Consider the following 25,404-nt stretch of genomic DNA (forward strand, 5'->3'; position numbering starts at 1 on the left):
GGAAAGAATCCATATACTTCTGGGATTTCAAACTCACCCTTGCATTTTTCTGCAAAAAGCACCTGGAGACCCCCAACCCACTTCCAGTAACCAAGGTACCATAGTAACCAATATTACACATAAAAATATGTTGCAACTAACAACCAACAGACAATTCAGCATGGGATGCTGACATATTTCCATCACACAAAATGTCAGTATAATCCTATAAACCAGTTCATTACTCCTTCTCCACCACCAAGCTGCAACCACAAGAGACACATTAAAAAGTACTGTATTACCTTTAAATAATTATTTATCAAATTAACTGAAATAGGGCATCAGTATTTAACAATGTACTAATCATATAAAAATTCACTGTCCTAATTAGAATTCTGAATTCAGTTACACCAGTTATTTCAAAATTACTTGTGTAGGGTATAATAGTATAACAGCCTACCAGACATTTGAAGCTTCACTTTCATAGAATTACAGGATTGAATTTGCTAACAAGTTTAGTAATTCTGTGAAATCTGTCTGCAAGGAAATAGCTGAAATCTCACATCACCACAAACACATTATATGAACAATGTCCATAAAACCTAGAAAATATTCATGATCTGTAGATTATGACTATAGGTTTATACTTAATAGAAAAAGGACATTTATGTCAGTCTGACCACTCATACGATTTATCCACTTATGTTCTACTGTCACACTGGTTACACTCATACCTCTCAACCTCTTAAAGCACAAAATCTGGACAAAGCCATAAATAAAAGTGGGAGAAAGGCCCAAAAACAGGGACAGTTTTTAAATATTGCTATTACTGACTAAGAAAGTTGATAGAATATCAGGTTTTCCATTATCATAAATTTAAGTAGAAAGCACTGCTTTTGTTCTGCTAGCATTTGAAAGGACACCAGAACTGGTTAACCAGTTCTTCCTTGAGTGGAGAACTTAAGGAGGTACAGGTGACTGTTTACATTCTTTTGCAGGAAAAATAGCTTAATCATCTGCATGTCACAGTACAAATACTCTGATAAGCTATTGTTGAAAAGCCTTCTGCCCCTCTTGAAAACAAACAAATAAAAGCACACTGCCTTTCTTATTTTGAAATGCATAGTGAAAATAGAACTAACATCTATACTGGTGATTGGTAAGCACTTGAAAATGATTTTAGCTTCATTCAGTCTGTAGATTTCCTAGACAGCCAAAAGACACTTGTTGGATACATAAGCTACTTTGTGCCATATGTTACCATCCTTTGTACACCGTATGGTGCTTAATTGTATGATGGTCATATCTGCAGTGGGAATGACACAATATGCTCTCCTGAGGATGTGATGACAATTTGTTGAACACAAATTTTATTAGAATAACCTGATACTGTACAACATGTAATCCACAGGGATAGACCCACAACATACCAGAGAGAAAAATAAATGCATAAATAAGGCATGATCGACAGACCACGATGCTTTGCCAGAGATGGTCTGCACCTGTCGCCCCTGGGATTCAGGTATGACCCTAGCCCTGAGTAGCATCCTGCCTTCACCCAACACTACAACCTGTGAGAGATGCACAAAATGGAAGCAAAGCTCTCTCCACCCAAGATTTTGCTAGACCGTCAAGAGAAGGTTAACACCCACACTACACCTCAAGCAACACATAGCCCTTCTAAACCCACACCACCAGCACCCACATATAGCAACACTAAATCCATATATGCAGAGGCCCTTAACTGTAAACTACCCAAGCAACAAGGACCTCTAAAGCTAAAATGCAAACAAACACCAATCACAACCAAAGTGTCACATAGTTCACAACACCAGTGTGCCACCCAGCAACAGTCCCTAAGGCAAGACAACGTACCTAACACTTTAGTCAAAGGTGACTCTATAGTCCGGCACACTGATGTCCCACTCACCAGGTTGAACAAGGAGAAAATTACAGTCAGCTGCCTGTCAGGTGCCAGGATCCACCACATAACGCATGCACTCAAGTCACTCCACAACAAGTACAAATATGACTCTGTCATTGTCCATGTTGGAGTGAATGACTTGAGACGTACCTCCCTGGACTACACGAAAAGAGACATGGAAGAGCTCTCGGATCATGTGGCCCAGGCAGGTATGACCCTAGCCCTGAGTAGCATCCTGCCTTCGCCCAGAATGATACCACAATATAAGGACAAAATGATTGACTTCAACAATTGGCTAAGCTTCTGGCATCATTCAAAGGGGATCCAGTATCTGTCTGCCTGGGATGACATGATCGACAGACCATGATGCTTTGCCAGAGATGGTCTGCACCTGTCACCCCTGGGATTCAGGTTATTGGCTAAGGCTCTTGCCACCCCTATAGTGCCTTTTTTAGGCAAAGTTCAAAGGACAAATCCACCACCGTAACAGGTACAAGCATGCAAAATCTGAAGGTAATGCTACTCAATGCTAGAAGTCTAAACCTCAAAATGCACTCTCTCGAGGCACTCCTAAAAATGGAGAACATCGATATCTGTGCAGTAACTGAGACCTGGTTCAAGGCTCCAGAGAGCACCCCTGCAATACCAGGCTACAACTCTTACCACACTTTTCGGCCACCAAACCAGGACCGAAACACCAAAGGTGGAGGAGTGTCAATATTCACCAAGGATATTCACACCACCAGGCTAGTTGCCCAACACAATGCGTCTGAAATTCTCCAGGTGCAACTAACACTAGATAAGAATACAATCCAAATTGTAGCTTGCTACAGATCCCCCACCATACACCAAGACTCTCCCTACACCTTTCTAAACATACTGGAAAATATTAAGATAGAACCAAACACCCTAATAATGGGTGATTTTAACTACCCTGCCATTAACAGGGAAAACTACTCATGTACCAACACCTTTGCCCAATGGTTCTTGGAATTTATAAATTCCAATGCCCTGGATCAACTAATCCATAGTCCCACCAGGGGCTCCAATATCCTAGACATGGTCATTACCAACATGGGAAATCGATGCTCCACTCCTATGGTCACTCCCTCATTAGTCAGGTCTAACCATATGCTAATCACCCTTAACATCCACATCCCACCCCCACCCCCAGTAAGGAAACCTCCATAAAAAACTTCTCCAAACCCAACTTCATTCTACTCAAGTCAGAAGTGACAAACTTCATGACACCCATGCAGACGGGAACTGAAAGTTCAACTGCTGAATCCTACACTAAGGCACTGTACGAGCACATCCACTCATGCATGAATCATGCCATCCCAAATAGAACCAAGATGCTCTCATCCAAAAAAAGGAAGACAATCTGGTGGTCCCCTGCCATAAACAAACTTTACAACAAAAGGAAGAAACTGTTGCAAAAAAGAGGAAAATCCCAGGATGCAAAAAACACCCTTACCAGCCTCAGTAAGAAACTCAGATCCCTCATAAAATCCTCCAAAGCTAGTTATAAAAACAAAATTGCCAAAGATTCCAAAGACAACCACAAGGCATTCTATAACTATGTCAAGAATCTAAATGGCAATGCTCAGATCTGCTCTGAGCTAAAACAGAATGGCATTAAATATACTGATCCCAAGAATATTGCCAATATCCTGGCAGATCGATTCAGTGCCAACTTCACCCCCCCTCACCCCCTAAGTGGCCCATCTCAATCCCGAAAGATTGCCAAATTCTGATAATAATGGCCACACAGGTAAAAAACATACTCTCCAAAGCTAAGAATACAGCATCCATGGGACCAGATGACATCCTGGGCTGTGTACTACATGAACTACAATATGAACTGGCACCTTACCTAAGTGTCATGTTTAATCATAACCTCACCTCAGGTTTCGTGCCCACTGAGTGGCGCAGAGCTATAGTTATCCAACTCCACAAGGGGGGATCCACCTTGGATCCCAGAAACTACAGTCCCATCAGTCTGACGAGCCTTATCTGCAAGGCCATGGAGTGTATTATCATGGAACTTATAAACAAAGACATTGGCAACCTTCAAACACTGGACCCCACCCAGTTTTGGTTTGTGAAGGGCCGATCTTGTCTCCTGAACCTGATTGACTTCTTCGAATCAGTCTCCAGAGCCATGAACAAGGGTAAGGTGGTCCACACAGCCTATCTAGTCCTTGCCAAGGCCTTTGACACCATCCCCCACTCTGGAATCATAGATAAACTTACAAAGCTGGGCATTAATCCCTACGTAATCCAATGGGTTGCTAACTGGCTTACTGATAGAACCCACACTGTAAAAGTAGCCGACTCCAAATTCAGCTCAGACAAGTGACAAGTGGAGTACCTCAGGGTTCAGTCCTGGGACTGCTCTTGTTTGGCATCTACTTCTCTGAAGTACAGGCCAACACTAATGGACTCTGGCTAACAAAGTTCGCAGATGACTGCAAACTGGGAGCCATTATCGAATCCCCAAATGATATGGATACTCTACAAAAGGGCCTTACAGAAACAGATGCTTGGTGCCAGAGTCATGGGCTCAAGCTCAATGCCAAGAAATGTATAGTTATCCCCTTTGGGAAAAAACATGTATCCGCGAATTACCATATAGGTGGCAGTACACTAAACACTGAAAGTGTGATAAGAGACTTAGGGACACAGGTGGACAGTGGTCTCATCTTCGATAACCACATTGCCACAACAGTCAGGAAATCCTTCTACATGGCACACCTCATCACTAAGGGCTTTTCATCCAGAATAAAGGAAATCATTGTCCCACTGTACTCATCCCTCATTAGACCCATTATTGAATACAGTGCCCCATTTGGTATGTACCTCTCAAGACATCTGAAACAACTGGAAAGGTCACAGAAATACCTCACTAAAAGAATCACAGGCCTAAAGATGCCCTACACTGACCGCCTTAAAAAACTCCAGCTTTACTCTGTCGCATATCGTCTACTCAGAGGCGATCTCTGCTTAACATACAAGGCCATGTCAAACCCAGAGCTGTTGGACATGCTATACTTAAAGAAATCCCAATCCCTCAGAGCCACAAGCTCCAGGGATCTAAACCTTGTCATCATAATAAAGAAAACATGCTGGAGGGATAGGTTCCTGATCCAGAGACTCCCTAGACTCTGGAATAGATTGCCCATACATGTCAAACAGAGTGCCTCTTTGGCCCTCTTCAAAAGGAACCTTGACGATTCGATGGGAGAAAGGAAATTCACCCCGGGGATCACATCAGTCACCCTGCTAGACAGGAGTTCAGGGAAACAAATAGTGTGGGAAGAAATAGCCAGGGAATTGTCATGGCTAGGCTTGTATAGGCCCTAGGGCTGATAGCCTAGTACCAACCTATGAACCTATAAAAAATCATATGGCAGAATTTTGTATTTTGTTCCAAAAGACTATATACTCTGGCACCTTTGACAATAAAGACCTAATAAATGACACCTCTTGCAAATAACTCTTTTTACAGCATCATCAAACTAATCAATAATCAACTCTTTCACTACAGCATGTGATTGCTATTAATATTTGCACATGACAAATTATGTACATGAACTGCTTGACAATTACAACACTATTTTTTTCTATAAACATTAAAGCAATACAAATTCATCATAGACTGAAGTTAATTAATTATCCTAAGATTGAGGTTACTGTTCTCAGGCAGAAAATTAGCTACAAGGGTATAGCTACCTAGTGCAGACATACATCTAACTTGTCTTTTGTGTTGGTGGAGAGCTTACATGACCATAAAACCTACATAATGTTCAGTTCTTCCACTTTCATTCCAAATGTATTCAGTACATCAGAAACTGATTAACCTACAGAGATTACAATTTGTAGGTAAGCTGCACCCAAACAGATGGTATTGCATCATCTCAAAGTCTACTTTAAGACTTCATTTCTACAGATGTACTTTTTCCCCCAGTAACTGTTATATATTAAAACGGGTGTGTGTGAGCAAACTGCGTTCCTTTTCTTAAAAAGTTCATCGCACTATAACCATACAAAGCGTTGTTTTATGCAGCCCAGCACTAAAAGCACATAACTATTGTCATTCGTACTGCCAAACAAGCTGAGTAACAAGAATAAAGTCAGTTCTCCCCAAATAACATTATTTTAAACAGCAACTGTGGCTTCTGAGAAAATATTCAGTATCTACTCTTCAATAGTCAGATATTGTACTCATGTATTTATAGGCACATGTATGAACATCGTGCAGAGATTATCTTCCTGAGTCTGTCTATATGCATTGATTCTGAAGTTATCACTTTACTGATTCATTGCCTGTACCACTTCAAATTACATTCTGATTTTCCATTTTTTTTTGCAGGAGAAATACCAGTAAGTCTCTAATCTGTATTGTCTGAGTAACATCAAAATCACATTACTTTCACTGAACTCGGCATTTCAGGCCAAATTTCAATAAAACCTGCATTTCTCATGCACACATACATATACACACAAATGCACTCTTCTACTTTCACACACAAAAACATTTCGCTTTCATGCATGCACTCACTCACCCATTCACTCACTCCGCACTTACCTATTAATACAGTTAGGTGCTGTCCCTTTCAAAGGCAACAAATCCCTCTTCAGCATGAACACACACACACACACACACACACACACACACACACACACACACACACACACACACACACACACACATGCACACACACTGATACTTCGGTGCAAATACACATATCCTAGTTTGGCATGAAAAAACAAAACTGGAAGGGTGCTTTGGCGCATGTGGACACTTGTGGTTACAGGTCACTGGCTGGAAAAAAACAAACAAAATTGTTTTGGAGCATGTGTACACTGAAGTTGCAGTTAAAGGTCACAGGCCACATGGAGGAGCTGTGAGGATCACATGTGGCCTGTGGGTGTGGGTTGGACACATCTGCTTTAGAGATAAGTTAAATAACATTCACTGACCTGTGCTATGTGTTTGATAAGATATTGAAATTACTGAACACTTGAATAAGGATGTGAAATGAGTTTGGGTGGGAGTACTATATAGTTCTTAATGCCTGCCTAATTTAGATGCTTTTTTAATGGAGTGCTTTCACACTAACAGCCACAGCTTATAGGATTAACAATGTTGAATAAGGGGATTTGTTAACTGTGCCATATGATCTTTCGGTGTTTTTGATAGTTTTATACTAAGCTACTTGCCTTGTACTTTTGCAGTTCAATTATAAAGGATTTTTGTATGGAGTTGCATATTCCTTCAGAAGTCAGTACATGCTGATGATTATTTTAGCCGAGGCCAGCACTGGGTGTACTACATGTCAGCAGCAATTTCTAATAGAAAAGAAAGTTAGCCATTAGCCAAAATGACTACTATTTTAATTAATCTATTCTTTAGTGCTCATTTCACATTTTGTGTATATTCCAATAGAATCTTTTTGTTCTGTATCTGCACACTGCAGACATGCATCCATTATTCTTCATCTTTCATTATTAATATGGATCAGTTGTTGGCGTCTTCTACTTGATTTTTGCATTTACAATTGTGAGATTGTCATTTTTGTTTATTTTTTACTTGGCTGAACAGGTTCTTATCAATGATCAGTGTTGTTTACTTTGTGTCTTAAGACATCATAGTTGATTGTTGGCCCATGGTCTCCATTCATAGTTTGTACTTGTATGCCTGTTTTCTAGATGGTGTGACATAAAACAGCGACAAAGTCATGTCTATACTCTTTTAAATGAATTGCCAATATATGCGGCATCCTAAGGGTCCCTATGTTTTGTTCATTTTGTCACACTGTGTTAATAATGTTGAACATTAACAGGGTTTTGAGTAACTGTGTATAATCCTCTAAGACTCCTACTTCACTTCTTTTACATAGTATCGCTGAACATCTGAGAATAAAACACGTATGCTGCATTTTACTGTGTATGCACTGTCCTTGTTATTGTCTGTCATTAGCGTGCATAATGTTTCCCCCACTACATAGCTTCACATGGAGTGTGACTTTATAGGAGATAAAAAGGGCAAGATGTTTCAATATGTTATCTTAAGTCTACATGTGACTTCACTGTCCAAAATATGATCAAGTGGTTAATTTGTTTGACACTTCTAGTTATCTTCCTTATATCTTCCCTTTTAGCATTTTATGAAGTTTAATACATATATGTGTGTGTGTGTATTTCTCTCTCTCTCTCTCTCTCTATATATATATATATATATATATATATATATATATACATACACAGACACACACACATATGTACATGTGATTCATTAATCTGAAACACTGGCAGCATAAGCGTTCCAAAGATTATGATGTTTTTATATTACAGCACATTTTTCACTCAGAAGACTGCAGGTACCAAAATGTCTGTTTTCACAAGTCATTCGAACTTCTCACAAGGGGAGGGTATTCATGTAGGATGTCCAGTATTTTGGATATATTATGTTTTAATGTAAAATAAGATAATGAATATGAGATATGCTAATAGCCTAGAAATAATAAACACCTTTGGTATAATTTAATATAAAACATAGATGACTGTCATATTTCTCAAAAGTGTTGATTAACCTGAACATTAGCATAATCTCATCAATTCCTAACTGCTGTTATTATAATTGAGTTTCTGTTGTATTTCAATTGTTTTAATCCCATGCTGTAGTAATTTTAATAAATTGCAGGCAATGATGTAAAGTGTTCCTTATGCTTGAGGTGTCTAGTTGTCTGGCATTTCTAGATGATTGAAATAAATGCTTATATGATTAACATGGATAGATTCAATACATCTTTTCATACTAGCTTGATTGAAAATTACTCTTTTACGGGTTTATATAGGTTTATTGGTTTGCACTAGGTTAATCACCACTAGGGCTTTTTTAAGCCTTGCTATGCATCCCAAATCTCTGACTAGTTCTGGTACCCTTGATAAGTGTAAGCAGGCACTTGGGAGATGAAACATTTACAAGCAGGGGATAAGAGATAGTTTATTTTAATTGGAGTCATTTGTTTCTGAAATTGGTCCTTTATTTGGCTATTCTATTTGCTTCAAAATTTTTAATAATAAAACATGACCACTTATTGTGTATGATACATTTCATTATATTTTCTCAACTAAATAACTATATATTTAGTATTTTTGGGGGTGTGACAGATACAGCCATACATATGAATAAGATTATCACCTGAAAAGGTCTTAGTTTCAAATGTACTTATATTCACATAGCTGAAAAATGCATTATAATAGTTTATACCTGCCCTTTTATATGCAAGGGTTTTCTGAGATTTTTCCTAGATTCCTCTGCTTGTTGTTTAACCTGCCTGCTTAACTTAGATTAAAAATTTCTGCCAACATTTTCTTGCACCATTATTAACAAAGGACACTCAACAGGCAGAATGAAAGCTGTCACTCTACCTGGACAGACCAAAGAGAGTCTTTAATAAAACTGTGAAATGGGAGGATATTAATTATTTCTTTTGGTTTGACTATGCACACATGAGTGTTTAAATGAGAAGAAAGCGCTATGCAATTCATGCATTTATATTTTTATTCAGTATAATTTTATTTACTGTGCCCATATTAGGGTTGCATTTACTATGTAACAGTAAGATTCAAATAAGTAATGGATTAACAGTTCTGTTATGGCTTGGTATATCGCATAAAACAATAGCAATGTCTTTATATAGTGATCAAATTAACAAAATACTTTTAGCTAGCAGAAACTGTAATATTCCTGTCCAGATGCTTTGATTAATACTTATACAATATGTACCATTCTGTGTTTTGCAGCATTCCAAAAATTATGCTGTTGTTTTCTATTATAGCACATTTTCCATTTAGAATTGCCTAGATCGTTTCATTTCAACATAATAAAATACCATCACTAATATAACTTGTTTATGAAAGTGCTTATCATAAATTAAAACTGAGTTATTTTAGTGATTAACTCTGTTTGAATTCGTTTCTTCAGTACATTCATAGAAGAGGAATTAACATCTGACGTTTGGATTGTTTATTACTGTTGCTTAATATTGTAACACTTAAATGTTTTTACTTTTCATTTTTCACAAATTACAAGGAAGTGAGGTCCATGCAGGTACAGCGGTAGCATTGTTACCTCACAGCAAGAGGTTCTCCCGTTCGATTCTCGGCTTGGCTTGGGAGTGCCTTCTGTGTGGAGTCTGCATGTCCTCCCCGTGGTTGGGTAGCATTTGAAAGACATGTGTGTGTAAATGGACGACGTGCCTTTGCTGAAGGTTGGACGTCGAGCTGGCACCTCGGCATTTCGTAAAAGTCTACTGCCAATCATTAGTGGACCGGAGTTCCACTGTGGTGACCCCTTATCGGGAAAAAGCCGAAAGACCAACAACAACAAGAAGGAAGTGAGGTCAATCCTCTACCTCATCACTGGAGACAGCTATCTTCAAACATCTCTGTTGTGGTTTTTATACTTGTTCGTCGTTTTTGCAATACACAGGGTTCTTGGTTGTGAGATGGATTTACCAGAGCCATTGGTGATTGTTGCCATTTTTTGTCATGAGTTGAGCCTTAGGAGAAAATTCACCACAATGGTAACCATTTGAAATGTCAGGAGCTACTACAGTGAGTCACAAAACACGGAGAGTGATTGGCCAAAAGAATGGACTTACATATACTGTTTTTTGGAATATTCCTTTTCCTCCAAGGTGTGATGACTTCAGAGTTGGTATATAAAAGTTCAGGGAGTATGAAGGGAGCGGCAGGTCTTGTCCCCCTGCAAAAAGAAATTTTAAGGATGAGTGACTTTTGAGATTTCAAGGTTTTTCATTTTTTCCCATCTTTTTGACACTTGGCATTTTGAGTGTTGACATTTTGATAGGGAGCCAGTCAGAACACCGAGTAAAATCTTATACAGACACATAGAAGATATTCAGAATTGACGCAGAAACACGCAGGCCAGAACTGAGTCAGAGAACCACGCTCTGTGAGAAGCAATGCCAACCTCCACTCTTCTTCCACTGTTTTCATCTAATGATCTTCAGAATACTTTTAAGCACTGCCAAACACTTATGCATTCAGTGTCAGACTGTGCTTAAGAAATGCATGCTCAGTTTTGCTTTTCAGCTTTACATTTGCAATAGCTGTATGGGTTGCTGTCACATCTGTTTATTGTACTTGCCTGTAATTCACAAGTACTTAATTTTTTCAACTGCTACTACACAAAATGAATCTGTTTTCTTCACTGCTTTAAGGAAATGAATGTACTATACAATCTAATTAAGAATGAAATGAACCATCTTACCATATTCCATCATATATCATCAAAACATCCTACTTAATTTTGATTATTTTTCAGAGAACAGCATATCAGTGAAATATGATTTATGTGACACTTAACCATGTAGACATACAATAATATATATATATTAATGTAACTGGGATCACTTCTGTACATATAACAGTTGTTATAAATCCATGATTTGCAACCTGACAACCACTTCAGGACTTATGCTCTGCAGAGAGTTTAAGATTTTGTGTCATAATTGCAAAATGCAGGAAGAAAATTTGTAAAATACATAAAATAACATGATATAGGGTATTTATTAATATTAAATAGTACAGATGTTTTTGTTGCTGTGTAGATGTTCTAGGTGCCAGGACTTTGGAGACCAAAGGCAGGGCATATTACATTTTGTTGCAATTGTTTGAAATGCTATTGCTATGGATTTTCTAGCTGCCAGGAATTAGGATAGCAGAGTCAGAGTAGATGGCATTATTTTTTTTTATTTGCATCCATGCAGGACTGCACAGATTCCAAATAGCACACCTTCCCTCACCCAAGCAGTCCATTAGAAGGCTAAAACCCATCACATTAGCTGCTGACAACTTACCTGCTAATTTCCTAAAACTAACAGCAGACAGAATAGCCTATCATATATCAATTCTTATCAATAGATCCATAGCTGAGCAACATGTCCCTCCCATCTGGACAACCTCTCATGTCATACCTCTACACAAAAGTGGCCCATCAACAGATCTCTCTAACTACCACACAATTGCAATTTTATCTTCACTGTCTAAAATACTAGAAAGTGTTATACACATGCAAGTTGCGGATTACTTGCATACTAACAAACTTCTAACTAACACTCAACACGGCTTTAGATCACACCATAGTACATCAACTGATCTAATGTCATTCACCAGTACTGTCAACTATCACAGCAACAATGGTAATTATGTATCCTCTATTTTCCTTGACCCATCAAAAGCTTTTGATATTGTATCTCATGGTAAACTTCTAAGCATTCTCTCAGAACTAAACTTTTGTCAATTCACCCTTGCCAAGTTCCAGGATTACCTTAAAGGACACCAGCAAGCTGTCTCTTGGCAACATACATTATCACCCCTTCTATCAGTGACTCTAGGTGTCCCTCAGGGCTCAATCTTAGGCCCACTTCTATTTTCAGAATTTACAAGCAATCTCCACACCTCTACCCCAAAAGCCTCTCTCATCCAATACGCAGATGACTCAAAAGTAATATGTGCTGCTTCCTTAATCCAAGAACTTAAAAATTTGACACAATCCTTTCTAGCAATTGAGACTTGGCTTACAAACTCTCAACTAATTTTAACCCCCCTAAAAACAAATTTATGATTTTCTAACCCACTAAATCAGCCTCACCCAACACCACGTTTAACATTGTATCACTAAATAACACCATCACCTCCCCATCACCTCACACAAAACTATTAGGAGATGAAATTGACTGCAACTTAAAATTTGATATTCACATTTCCCAAGCAGTTAATACACAAAAAAACTCAGAATGCTGTACAGAAATAAACACTACTTCACTAAAAATTCTAAAGCTACCATCGCCCAACCTCACTTAATCTCTACACTGCTGTATGCAGCTCCCATGCTCACAAATCTAAGAAAATCAGAGCTAACAAAACTTGAATCCTGTTATAACAAAATTGCCAGATATGCTACAAAACTACCAGCTAGATTTCACCATTGTTTAACACTCAAGCAACTCACTTGCCTAGAGCTCCCCCATCTCCTCCACTACAACCAGCTAAACATGGCCCATAAAATCCTCTATGAACCTAAGAAAACACCTGCCCTACAGGTAATACTACAACCATATGCCACTAACAGAACCCTTTGTTCTACTAACAAACACCACATAAAAATCAATCCAACCAAAAATCAAGCAGGAGATTCCCTCTTCTTAAATTACAGAGGAAAAATCTGGAATGCACTACCAGAACACATTACAACTGTTACATCCCTAACTCAGTTTAACACAAAGCCTACTTATTCAATACATGGCTGTGTCCTTGCTCTTCTCCAGATTAACCTCTCCCTCTCACTTTGTTATTGCCTTTGCCTAACTTACTGACTTAACTAATTCCATTACGTACGCCTCATTTCATGCTACATTACATAATACTACACCACTGCAGGGCGGATGCCATATTGAATGACTAGGGATCTCAGTTCATTGTAAACTATATCCAGTACTTTTTGTAAGGGCATATTGATATCTTTATTTACTACTGCAGAACTATTAAGCAATGTTATGACTCTTGCCTTATTCTTCATTCTTTGATATTTATGGAGTTGGTCAAACCCTATGGCATTTTATCTCATCATTAGTAAGCCACTATTTAGCCTTTTGTATAGCTATTTGTCCAAGCTGCATCTTGGATAGTATTTTAAATACTTTATGCTATGTTTACTATTCATATACTGTCTTTTTGATGTTTAAAGGGAATCTTTTCTCCTCAGGCTTCCGCTGAAAAAGGACTTGTGTCCAGTTGGACTTTCCCGGTAAACAAATGTAAAACAAAAATTAATAAATAAATGTGTTCTATAGGGGTGCTGCTGGGCATTCCATGGCTAGGCATGAGCTCTACACCCCATACATTTCTGCCCAGTAAGCCCTATTAGCCCATCTGTTTCATCAGTAGAAGTAGTTTGGTAGTAGGGAGTGGGCCAGCTTGTTGTTTCTTTGGGATGGTGTACCTCCTCTAGTGGGATACTGTCCTCTCCCTTATTGGATTGAGAAGGTCTGTTATCTGCTGCCATGAGGCAAGTGCTCCCACAAGCTTAATCCTCTGGTCTATCACTAGCAGAATGGCAGTGAGAGTGAAGGAAGGCAAACCTTAAATTTGCTTAATTAGTAAAACATTTCCACTTTCAAGTGACATCTCCTAATGTTGTTGTGGTTGCCCTGGGAACCATATGAATCAAAGTCTGATTGAATGAGCCTCATATGATCTGTTTGGAGCAACTAGCATTTTGCTCCCATTGTTTCATTCTTAGTGAATTTCATCTTGTTGCCAAAGTAGTGAAACAATTAACATTAATTATGTAAATAGTGTTGTATGCATCAAGATCTCATTGTTTGATTCTCAGCAGATCTCTTCTTGTTATCAAAGCAGTGATACATATAGTAAAACTGAATACACTGTCATATATTGCAAAGGGGCAATTGCTTAAATCTCTCCTTGTTGCTAAGGTAGTGAAAAATAACTGTATGCACTGCCATAAGCTGCAATATGTTATTGTTTGAGTTTCAGTGGATATCTTTAGAGTACATTGCATTTTGTTTACCAAACTTTCCTCAAACTGTTGTAATTGCCTTTACATTATAGTATGACTAGCAAGGAAAAAACTGAGCGTTCTGGTGATTTTGATAAGAAGATGTGAAATATAGTAGATATACAAATTAAAAATAATAGTATAGCATGAAAATATCAAACTGGTATTAGAAGGTGCAAGCGACCTAGACTTTTCTCACTCATCATTATTAATAACGTTAATTTAAAGGGCAAGGAAATAATATGTGAAACAGTGCAAAGATCAACATCTACGAAAACTGCAGTAATAGCAAGGAAAAGATAAAGCCTTGCACATCAAATGAAAAATGTACTAGTGGCTTAGGTGGAAGGGACGGAAGGCCAGATCCAAAAGTTTATTACGCTTTAATTCTTTTAACCATATAGGCTAAGGCAAGAGGCGTTTTTGAAACCTTGAAAGAACAGGCAAATGATGAGCATGACTTAAACGTGCAGACAGAAAACATAAAAGAAAATGTTTTCAGCTTTGTGCCTCAGCATTCGATCCTGTAAGGGTAAAAGGCAGCATAATCAATCATTTATAGCAAGTCACGGACATTTAAAAAGATTTAAAATGTGGTAGAGTTGGCATAAGTCTTTGTAGGGAGACAGAAAGGGCTGATGTGGATGTTGCTGAACTGTTTAAGGAGGGGATAAATGACGTCACTTCCCAGGAAAATTATTTTTCTGAGCGAATATTTAATGTAAATAAGACAGGTTTGTTTTTGGAATGGCTGTTAGAATGTACATATGTCTAGAAAGAAGCAAAAACATGTCTTAGCCCAAAACATTCAAATGCCAAGCATCAATTGTGTTGGGAGGTGCTTTTGCTGTTTTCAAAGTAAAACCCTTTATAAGAGCACTTGGGCACTTATTGCAAGTGTTCTATACATATACTAAAAAACATGGATTACCATAGGACTGTCTGAGGATTGGTTCATGAACTATTTTGTGCCATGACTCAAATAGAATTGTCTTCAAAAAGATTCACCACTTCTTCCATTTAAGATTGTGTGGATTTGTGATAATACTCTGGGACACCCACCATATCTATATGACATGAACCCAGTTATTAAGATAGTCTACCTTTGATCCAACACCAAATCTCTCATTTAACCAATGGTCAGTGTGCTACTACAACCTTCAAGGAATATTATTTGCATAATATTTTCACGCAAATCATTGCTGTGACTGAAAGTGCCAAATGCCCAGACAATTTACGGAAGGAATACAGCACTCTTCATTGCCAAAATAATGTCACAGCAACATTGGAAGAAGCATGTCAATGCATGAATGAAATATGGAAGGAGCTAATGAAAAGGTATGTTTTTAACAAGCTAATGATTTGACAAAGATAAAGCACTAAGTGAGATAGGTGACATGATAGTGCAGCTTTTAATGAACTGGGCATGGAAAATGTTAATGAAGATATTGAGCAGTTGCTGGAAAATGAAGAATTAGCTAATCAATATCCTATTGAACTGGAGACATATTATGTTTCAGAAGAAGAGGAGCAACAAACAGATGAGCAAAAAGGGCTAACCCCCAACAACATTTTCATTAAAATGGAAGACTGACACATTTTGTCTCTAATAATGGAGTGCAAATGTTGAAGAAGTGTACCTTATTTTAGATATTTTTAAAGCTTTTTGATTTATATGTTATTTTTTACTTGGGAAGAAGGAGAGAGCTTGTAGACAGGAAGATTTACTTTGATTTGTAGTTTGTTTATTTTTACCTCTTGTTTTCACTGTTTTTAGAAAGGGTTAGGTTTTAGACAGGCAAACTCTGTCTATCCCAAGTGCCAGGCAAGCTATAAATTCACACAGACTGCAGAGAGGACAGTTCAGAGCTTATCTAAACAACTCTGTGTTGGCTTGTGATTGATTGTGCAGTTGACTAGTAATAGAATGCTTATTTGGATTTATATTTTATTTTTACTACTGTTTTTCACTGTTGGTAGGCAGAAAGGGATAGCTTGTAGACAAGAAGATTTACCAGAGTGTTGGTTTGTAATTTACTGATATTTACTGTTACGCGCTAGTGAGCAATAGTGAGAAAGGAATTTCAGCTTTTGTGTGACTTTCACAAGAGATATGGTCAGATTAACAAATTTATTTCACTTAATTTTATATTTAGTTAAATATTGTTATTGTTTTTTTTCTCTTTGCAGTTGATTTAAAATATCTGTAAATTCTGTGGTAACTGATTTTGATTATCAATTTCTTTTAGAATTTTTATTCATTTGCAGCTGAAATGAATTCCTTAACTGAGTATGCCATTAATGATTTGCTAAATCACACGTATCTTGTACACTGTACTAAATGCTATTTATATTTCAAGGTAACTGTGAAGATATGTGAAGGCTGCCAGCCTAATCAGACAGAATTTTGTAGATAATTATGTCGTTTGTAAATATTAATGTAAGCTAATTAATATGTGACACCCGTGCACTGGCCCAGCAGTCAAGGAACCTCAATCCTCACCACTATCACCAGTTAAGGGCACCCACATTGGGAAGGATAACAAATACATACACAGTAAAGTACAATTTCCCTTAAGAGCACACAGAGATCACAGTCAGTCAGGGGCTGGTTTCTCCCTTTCTCTCCAAATCACCAGTAAGACTCCCCACTGGCACAGCTATAGAGTCAGGTCCTTAGCCAGGGTCCCAAGCCAAGTCCTCCATCCAACCAGTACTTTGTGTCCCTGTCCAAGTAGCTGACACACACACACACACACACACACACACACACACACACACACACACACACACACACACACACACACTTTGAGATATGATTTATATACAACCACACAGACACTCCTGGGGAAGGTTGGCACAGGTTCACTAGCTATGACTCTTCTGTCTAGGCTATAAGGTAGTAATAACTGCCACCAGGACCCTTACTTATCAGCTACTAAAAAGTCCCTTATCAAAGGGCGTCCAATTATTACTGTGCAATATTATTATCCAACTGGTAAGTGTGACTGAACAGCAAGACTATTGGAGTGGCTTTGTACAGTATCACTATATACATGCAATGTACTTTAGAGCTTAAATTATCTCTACACAAAATAGCCACAGTTGAAAGGTTTAAAAATATTTAATAATAAATAATACAAATACAAGACAATACTTCTTACTACATAGTGTTAGTCAAGAGTTCATAGATAACAGGAAAATGCTTAAAATAATGCAGTAGAATAGTTCTGACATCAATATAGAAAACAGCTAGTCTAATCTTCCTATTTCCTTGCTATATCTAAGAGCAAACACAGTTGTAAAATAAACTTACATATAGAGCAAGACAGTGCTGGTGATGTTGGATGTTCTGAAGACACATGAAAAATGTTCTGAGTCTCTCTGTCCTTAAATTGATAGCACACTACTACTGACTCATTTCAGATTACATCATTTTTTTTTCTCTGGTTCCCAGGCTAACAGAAACTCAGAGTTTAGCAGCCTTTTTTATCTTGCACCTGGTCAGGAAGCTACAGCAATAAAAGACATTGCACATGCAAATTGTAGCAATTAACTCTGGTCTCAAAACAATAACAACAATTCCTTCATCCAGACATCTCAACTCCAAGTTTTGAGATCAAAATATTATACAATGCTTGACTTATCAGCTTTCCTCCAGCAGAGTGCAGTGTGGTTACATTTTTGAAGTTCAACATTTAACAAAGAGAACAAGCATGTAGCTTACATTAATATTTACAAGTGACAGAATTATCTACAGAATTCTATCTGGCTAAGTTGGCAACCTTCACATAGCTTCCCCTGGAGAACTCAAGCTAGATTTTCAAGTGACTCCTGAGAAACGTTCCTTGAGAGAGTTAGGTCCAGCTGATTGTACCTTGTCCCATTCCTTGTCTTGAGAGCCCATTTGCATTGGCATTGCTACTCCCACTGCAGTCCTGCACTGCCATATCATATGCTTGCAACCCTAGGCTCCATCTTAGCAACTTGGCATTTTGCTGGCTGGCTCTGTTTAACCATGTTAGGGGATTGTGATCTGTCACTACAGTGAATTTTCTTCCATACAGATAAGGCTGAAGTTTCTGCAGTGCCCACACTATGGCTAGACATTCCTTTTCTACAGCTGCATAGCATTCCTCCCTGGGTTGGAGCCTATGACTGAGATAAACCACTGGGTGCTCTTCTCCCTCTGAAGAAATCTGGCTAAGTACAGCCCCCACCCCATGGTTTGAAGCATCCACCTGCACAACCAATTATTTGCTGTAATCTGGACTGACTAACACAGGGGGTCCTCCCAAAACTTATTTAAGCTTCTGGAATAGCTGCTCACATGCTGTGGTCACACTACCTTATCTGACCTGTTCTTCCTTGTCAAGTCTGGGAGGGGAACAGCTATGGTACTATAACTGTGGATAAACTTTCTGTAGTACCCTGCTGTCCCTAAGAATGCCCTCACCTCCATTTTGGTAACATGTGCAGGCCATGCCTGAATAGCTTCTACTTTGGCAGGTTCTGGCCTGATCTTACCACTCCTTACTCTATGTCCCAGGTAGGAGACCTCTGCCATACCCTCCTGACATTTGCTATAATAGTTGTGGGTAAATACTTACATGAAAAAATATTCCATCTTTAAAAATGGAAATTTTCAGTGGATCTGAGCCTAATTTTGGGCACATGTGTTTTTTTAACAGGATGGTGTGCATTTGTCAACATCAGGGAAGAGAAAATTTGCAGCAGATATTTTGCAATATTTGACAAATACAAGGCAGGATTTTTCTCAGGTCAAACATTTAACAGTTCACAGATAGCAACATTTGAAGCATCTTTGATGGTTGTTGATGCTAGGAGAATTATTAATATATTTTTATTTGAAATTTTGCTAATTTGCTATGTTTGATGTTATTGCTTGTGAAACTTGGTTAAAGAACAATGATTGGAAGCCAGTTCTGTTAGGGAATAAATGTTTTTGTTCTAGCAGACATACTAACAAAAATCAGGTGAAGATGTTATGATAGGGACTGCATATAGTTATGAGAGTTGTAATTATTACATGTTCAGTGATAACACCGATACTATAGAGTATGTAACTGTGACAATAAAGACAACCCTGAAACATTTAACAATTGTTGGAGTAAATAGATCACCAAAGTCAAGTGCTTGTGACCTAGAGGAATTCATATATTTCTTACATGAAGCGCACAAGAAAAAAATAATAGTGGCTGAGGACTTGAGTTTACCAGAAAAAGACTGGAATAATACAGCAATAACCCACACCTGGGTGTGGGTTATACTGGATTTACCCATGGTTGATGTGGTTTGGTCATGAGGGTGAAGCCTGAGTGGCCAAACAAAGACAACCGTGGGTAAATCCAGCATTATCCACACCCAGAAGTGGGTTATTGCTATTATTCAATGACATTATTTAAAAAAATATATATATTTTTCTTAAATAATGGCATTGTATAATGCCTCCTTGCTGCCCTTAAGCAGCTGTCTGGTATTCTATGGCAGTTCTGATATACTGCGCGTGCGTATGCTTATGCAGTACATCAGAGCTGTGGGCAAAAGCAATGGAGAAAGCAAGATCTCCGTTGCTTTTTGCAAACTGTCTTGCTATGTTAAAGGAGTTTAACATAGTGAGACAGCTTTAAAAAAGCAACGGAGAATCTCAGTTGCTTTTTTAAAGCTGTCTCACTATGTTAAACCCATTTAACATTGATAAAACTGTCTAGATTCTAAAATTATGCATATACACCGATAGATAGATTATTTTGAAAATCTAAAAATCTTATGCAAAACAGTCTGGCTCCACAGGTGATAAATTGTATTGTCTTAGTGAGGAAAGATTAAGCGTTAGAAATTGAAAATTAAATTAAAACACAAAAAAAAACTGGATCAAAACAAAGATCCAAACAGGAGATGAGGAGAGTAAGGATAAGACTGTCGGAGAACTTTGCGATATTACCATGACCTTATATATACCATTATATGTGATGTTTATAAATATAGGAGATTCCTCATGATTGGAGACAATTGGAGACATGTACTTGTAAAACTGAAATTGGGGAACCCAGAAAATCCGTGCACCCATCGTCATGTTTCATACTTTATGTAAATATAGGATAATGTGGAAGTGGATATAGTTATAGTGGAATGTGTGAGAAGTGGGATTTGATATCCATATTATTATATATATATATTATTATTTCCTAACATGTATATATTATATATTAAAAAAATTAAAATGAATGATTAATGATATGTTGACCCCAGCGTAATGGCTTTCAAGCTCAAAAGCCATCCACAACCAAAAAAAAAAAAAAAAAAAAAAAAAAAAAAAAAAAAAAAAAAAAAATTGAAAAATAAAGCTTGCCCATTTTAATAATGGAAAGGATAAAAGCAAGCAGAGAAAAAAAATTTGGGAAAAAATTTGCTTTGCTCAAATTGCCTGTTGTTTTTTTTTTTACCTAGTTGTTGTGATGGGATAGTGGTCTAACAGTCAAATGAGATAGTGTCCGTCATCATCTAATAGGAACTTGAACATAGATCTATTAATACCAATATAATAATGATATATTATAACAATTGTGCTATGATATAATTTAATATAGTTATTGAACTAATTTATTAAGTTAACATTCACACATTTTTATAAATTCAAAAAAAATTAATTTGCTATTATTATTACAACTTGGTAACTCTGCTATCTTGAGCTGATATAAAGCTACATGGCAGAAATATAGGTACAATTTGCAATCGTACATGAGGGGTTACAGTTAGGTTTAAAGGTTAGCCTTAGGGTTCCCTACATACTGTCCTTGGCTGTATCCTTCTTGTTTTATTTTTCATCTCTCTGATCTATCTTTTTAGGTTCTAGATAGATTGATAGTAGATATGCAGATGACTTGTGTTACGATTATCTGACATATCTGCAATAAAACTTGGTCAAATTGACCATTTGGGCTATTTAAATAATAATATGGAGCAATAACCCAAAAAAAAATTATAAAGAAACAAAAAAAAACAAAAAAAAAGATAGAGATACTATAAACTGAAGGTGAATAGGTGGATTCATTCATGACCTGGGTATATGAGTTGATTAAGGACCTGGGTTTATTATAATTCCATTATATTATTTTAGAATAGATAGGAACAATATAGGTCATATAGTTTTAACTGAATAGGTCATATAAATGATTCATTGTTTGTTAATTACATGAGACCCAAACTTGAGTATGGAATGAACATAAACATATGGGACCCTTATAAAAAAACAAGAACAAGTAAATTGGAAAGAGTACAGTGGAAATATACCAAGGGCATCCACGGATGTGAAAAACATCTGAACTTGTACAGTGTCCCTTACAGATATTTAAGTGGAGACCTTAATCAGGTATAAAGGGCATTTAGAGACAGCCACCTCTGGTAATGTTTGGGCTTATCAAAAAGTACTAGAGAATCATCAGACAACCCATGTAGAAGATTCCATAGGATTGAGAAATGCACTAATTGGTTCTCTGAGAGAGAATGGTTGATGGGTGGAACAGACTACCAAATTAAATTAAACATGCACTAGTTTAGATATTTTAAGAGCAGCCTGGACACTTATTATGGGAACAACTGTGTTTGTATATTGTTAGGCTAGAAGGACATTATTGCCCATGCCTGAAATATTTTATGTATGTAAGTATGTATATATGTATATCTGCGTCATTCAATTAAGGTACGTAGGCTTAATTAACACTATTCAGGGATACAATGCATTCAGATTACTTTATTGTCAGCACAATATAACAAATCAGAACATTCAGTCATGTTACTTGTTTATATACCCTTTTATTTTTGCATAGCATAGTACTTGTAGATACGGATTTTCATCTCGCAGTGGTTTTGATTTATGAGTGGGTCTTTGGAAGAGAACCCCAGAGTAAGTTGAGTAATAGATGTAATATGTTCAGTGACTCTCATTCCATAGTGATAAAACTAATGTAATTGCCACAGCACCAACTTCGGAACATGCAACAAGGGTTCTAATGTCATACTTAAACCACTGGGAAGTTCTTGATTATATCAGCATTTTATTTTCTGAATTTATTTTACTCAGTGAATTCCTGCAATACTCTAACCAACATTAGTGGAAGATTATTGCTACCATATAATTATAAAATGCAAGTCAAACAATTCTCATATCACTATTTCCTAGAGTCAAATCTAAAAATAAATTGGCTTTTGGAAGACAATGTGTAAATATCAACATATGGATATCTGAGCAAAATAAAAAATAAAGGATTACAAAAAGAAAATTAATTTGTTTTATATTTACTGATAAGTCCATCTACTAAAAATTGAAAGTAAACAGACCTTCACCAGTACAAACATATTTTCCAATTAATTGTTACTTTTATAATACTTGTAGTAATGTCCTGATTAGCTACAGTATCTACAGTAGCACCTACCTTAAAAAACACAATAAGACCTCATTTGTCTTTATCAAAGTATATCTTTATGACTATGTGCTCCAAGTAATTATATAACATAACAAAACATGTTTCTTTTTAATAGAACTAAAGTGCACTAGTATTATGTTTAGAATTTTCACTTGTTCAGAAACTGTTGTCTTATAAGATATAATGATGCCTGTCTTAAATGTTCCATGGAATGTGTCACCCGCTGAAATAACAATAGCGGAAACAGCAGGTGAAAATCCCCATTTCTATGTTTCTGATGGCTTTACAAACAGAAGAGAGTGGAAGAACAAATAAAATCACTGATTGGGATATCTTGCTAGCCATTTTGCAGAAAATCCTTTTATGATACAATATAGCTATATGCACTTATTCTTATCATCTCTGGAAACTTTATTCATGGTAAATTTTAAATACCATTCTATAGACTGGGAAACGCACACTGCCAACAGCTTTCAGGCACAACATTTCCTGGACTTCATCAACACAAATGCCTTTGATCAGTTAGTATCCACTACAGCCAGAAGCTCAAACATACTAAACCTTGTTCTCACCAGTATGGGAGAGTGCTACCCCCCCCCCCCATGTCACATCCTCACTGGCGAGGTCGGATTACCAAGCTGTTTCATTCAAAATAAAAATCAGCTTGGAAAACCCAGCAAAACCTGTTAGAATTAGAAACTATTCTAAAGCAATCTACATTCTGTTAAGCAATGATTTTGCCAAACTTCAGTGCCCCATGCAACCCAGAGTTCACAGCAGCCTATGCAGAATTATTCGCAGAAACATTGTGCAGACATGTAAATGGCTACATAGAGGCTGCTGTCTCTACAGGAAGTAAGCCCAAAACAAACCCCAGAAACAAACAAAACTGGTGGAATCCTAGTCTTAACAGGGTATATAACAAAAGGGAAAAAATGCATGGCCAAAGTCATAAAGAGCAACTTTCATAATGATGAGAGCTCACTAATAAAACTAAACAGGAAATTATGAGCACTAATTAAATCCAACAAAGCCAGTTACATGGTCAAGATAGCTTCTCAGGCTAAACCACATGGCCTACTAAATGTCTGAAACCTCAAAGGTAACATGCAACAGTGTGCAGAACTAATAAGTAAATTATATTATCTTCACGGAGCAGAGGGACATAGCGAATCTACTGGCCAACAGATTCAGTTCAAATGTTACCCCCCTACTCCCTCCACCACAACATGTGAAATCCATACCAGCATATCAGCAGAGAACAGGTCATAGTGGTGCTCACTAAGGCTAAAAACACAGCCTTAATGGGGCCCAACAATATCCCAGGTTGCCTCTTAAATAGCCTGAAACATATCAGGGCCACTTGAGTTAATTTTCAACTACAACCTACGTACCAAGTGAATGGAAGATGGAAATGGTTATCTCCCTTTGCAAGGGTGGACCATCAACTGTCCTGGAAACTACAGACCCATTAGTCTGACTGGTCTAATATGCAAAGCCATGGAACAGCTTACCGTGGAAATAATCAGCAAAGAAGTTGGCAACCTACAGACACTGGACCCAATCCAGTTTGGTTTTGTCAAAGAAAAATCATGGCTACTTAACCTGGTAGACTGCTTTGAGAAGGTAAACAAGGCAATGGATGAAGGGAAAGGGTGCATACCACCTACATAGAGCTGGCTAAAGTATTCAACACAATACTCCTCGGAGGTATTATCAGCAAACTCACAGAACTAGGCATAAATTCCTACACACAGGATTGGTAAGACTACTTCGACCAAGAGGCAGGTCGCCAGTGGAGTACCACAGGGCTCCATGCTGGGCCCATTCCTGTTTGGCATTAACTTCTCAGAGGTCAAGTCTAATATGAAGGGCCTGTGGCTCACCGGGAGATTTCATAAATTCCCCCATTACACTAACATCCTGTAAGAGGGTCTAACACAAATAAATGACTGGTGTTAAAGCCATGGATTAAAACTCAATGCAAAGAAGTGCACTACAGTGCCTTTTGGGAAAATGTCTATTCAAGCAAATTAGTCCATTGATTAGATGCCTCAAGAGTTGACCCAGATGTTAGAGATCTGGGAACATATGTAGACAGTAATCTGGCAGCTGACCAACATGTAGCCAAGGTAGTAAGAAAATCATTCTATGTCTCCCAATGTATGAGTAAGGGTATGGAGTCCATATCCAGGGAAGTTATAGTATCAATCTACTCATCCCTTATCAAATCCATCATTGAGTACAATGCCCCCTTTGGCATGTACCTGACTAGGCATATTCAACAGTTGGAACATTCACAGAGGTTGTTTGCCAACAGAATCCAGGGTATTAAAACACTATCCTGTATATATACCTAAGAGCTCTGTCTCCTTACTTGGTGTCCTACAGGCTGTTGACAGGTAATCTGTGCTTATCATATAAGCATCCTTAGA

General features: G+C 37.5%; 1 protein-coding gene across 1 annotated transcript in view; it reads right to left on the reverse strand.

The window, feature by feature from the left end:
* LOC122816533 (ATP-sensitive inward rectifier potassium channel 12) overlaps positions 1 to 25,404 on the reverse strand; it is an 855,635-nt gene that overhangs the window by 557,540 nt on the left and 272,691 nt on the right. The window lies entirely within an intron of this gene.

Source organism: Protopterus annectens, chromosome 12.part0 (genome assembly GCF_019279795.1).
Source record: "Protopterus annectens isolate FY-2018-M chromosome 12.part0, PAN1.0, whole genome shotgun sequence".
Classification (NCBI taxonomy): domain Eukaryota; kingdom Metazoa; phylum Chordata; order Ceratodontiformes; family Protopteridae; genus Protopterus; species Protopterus annectens.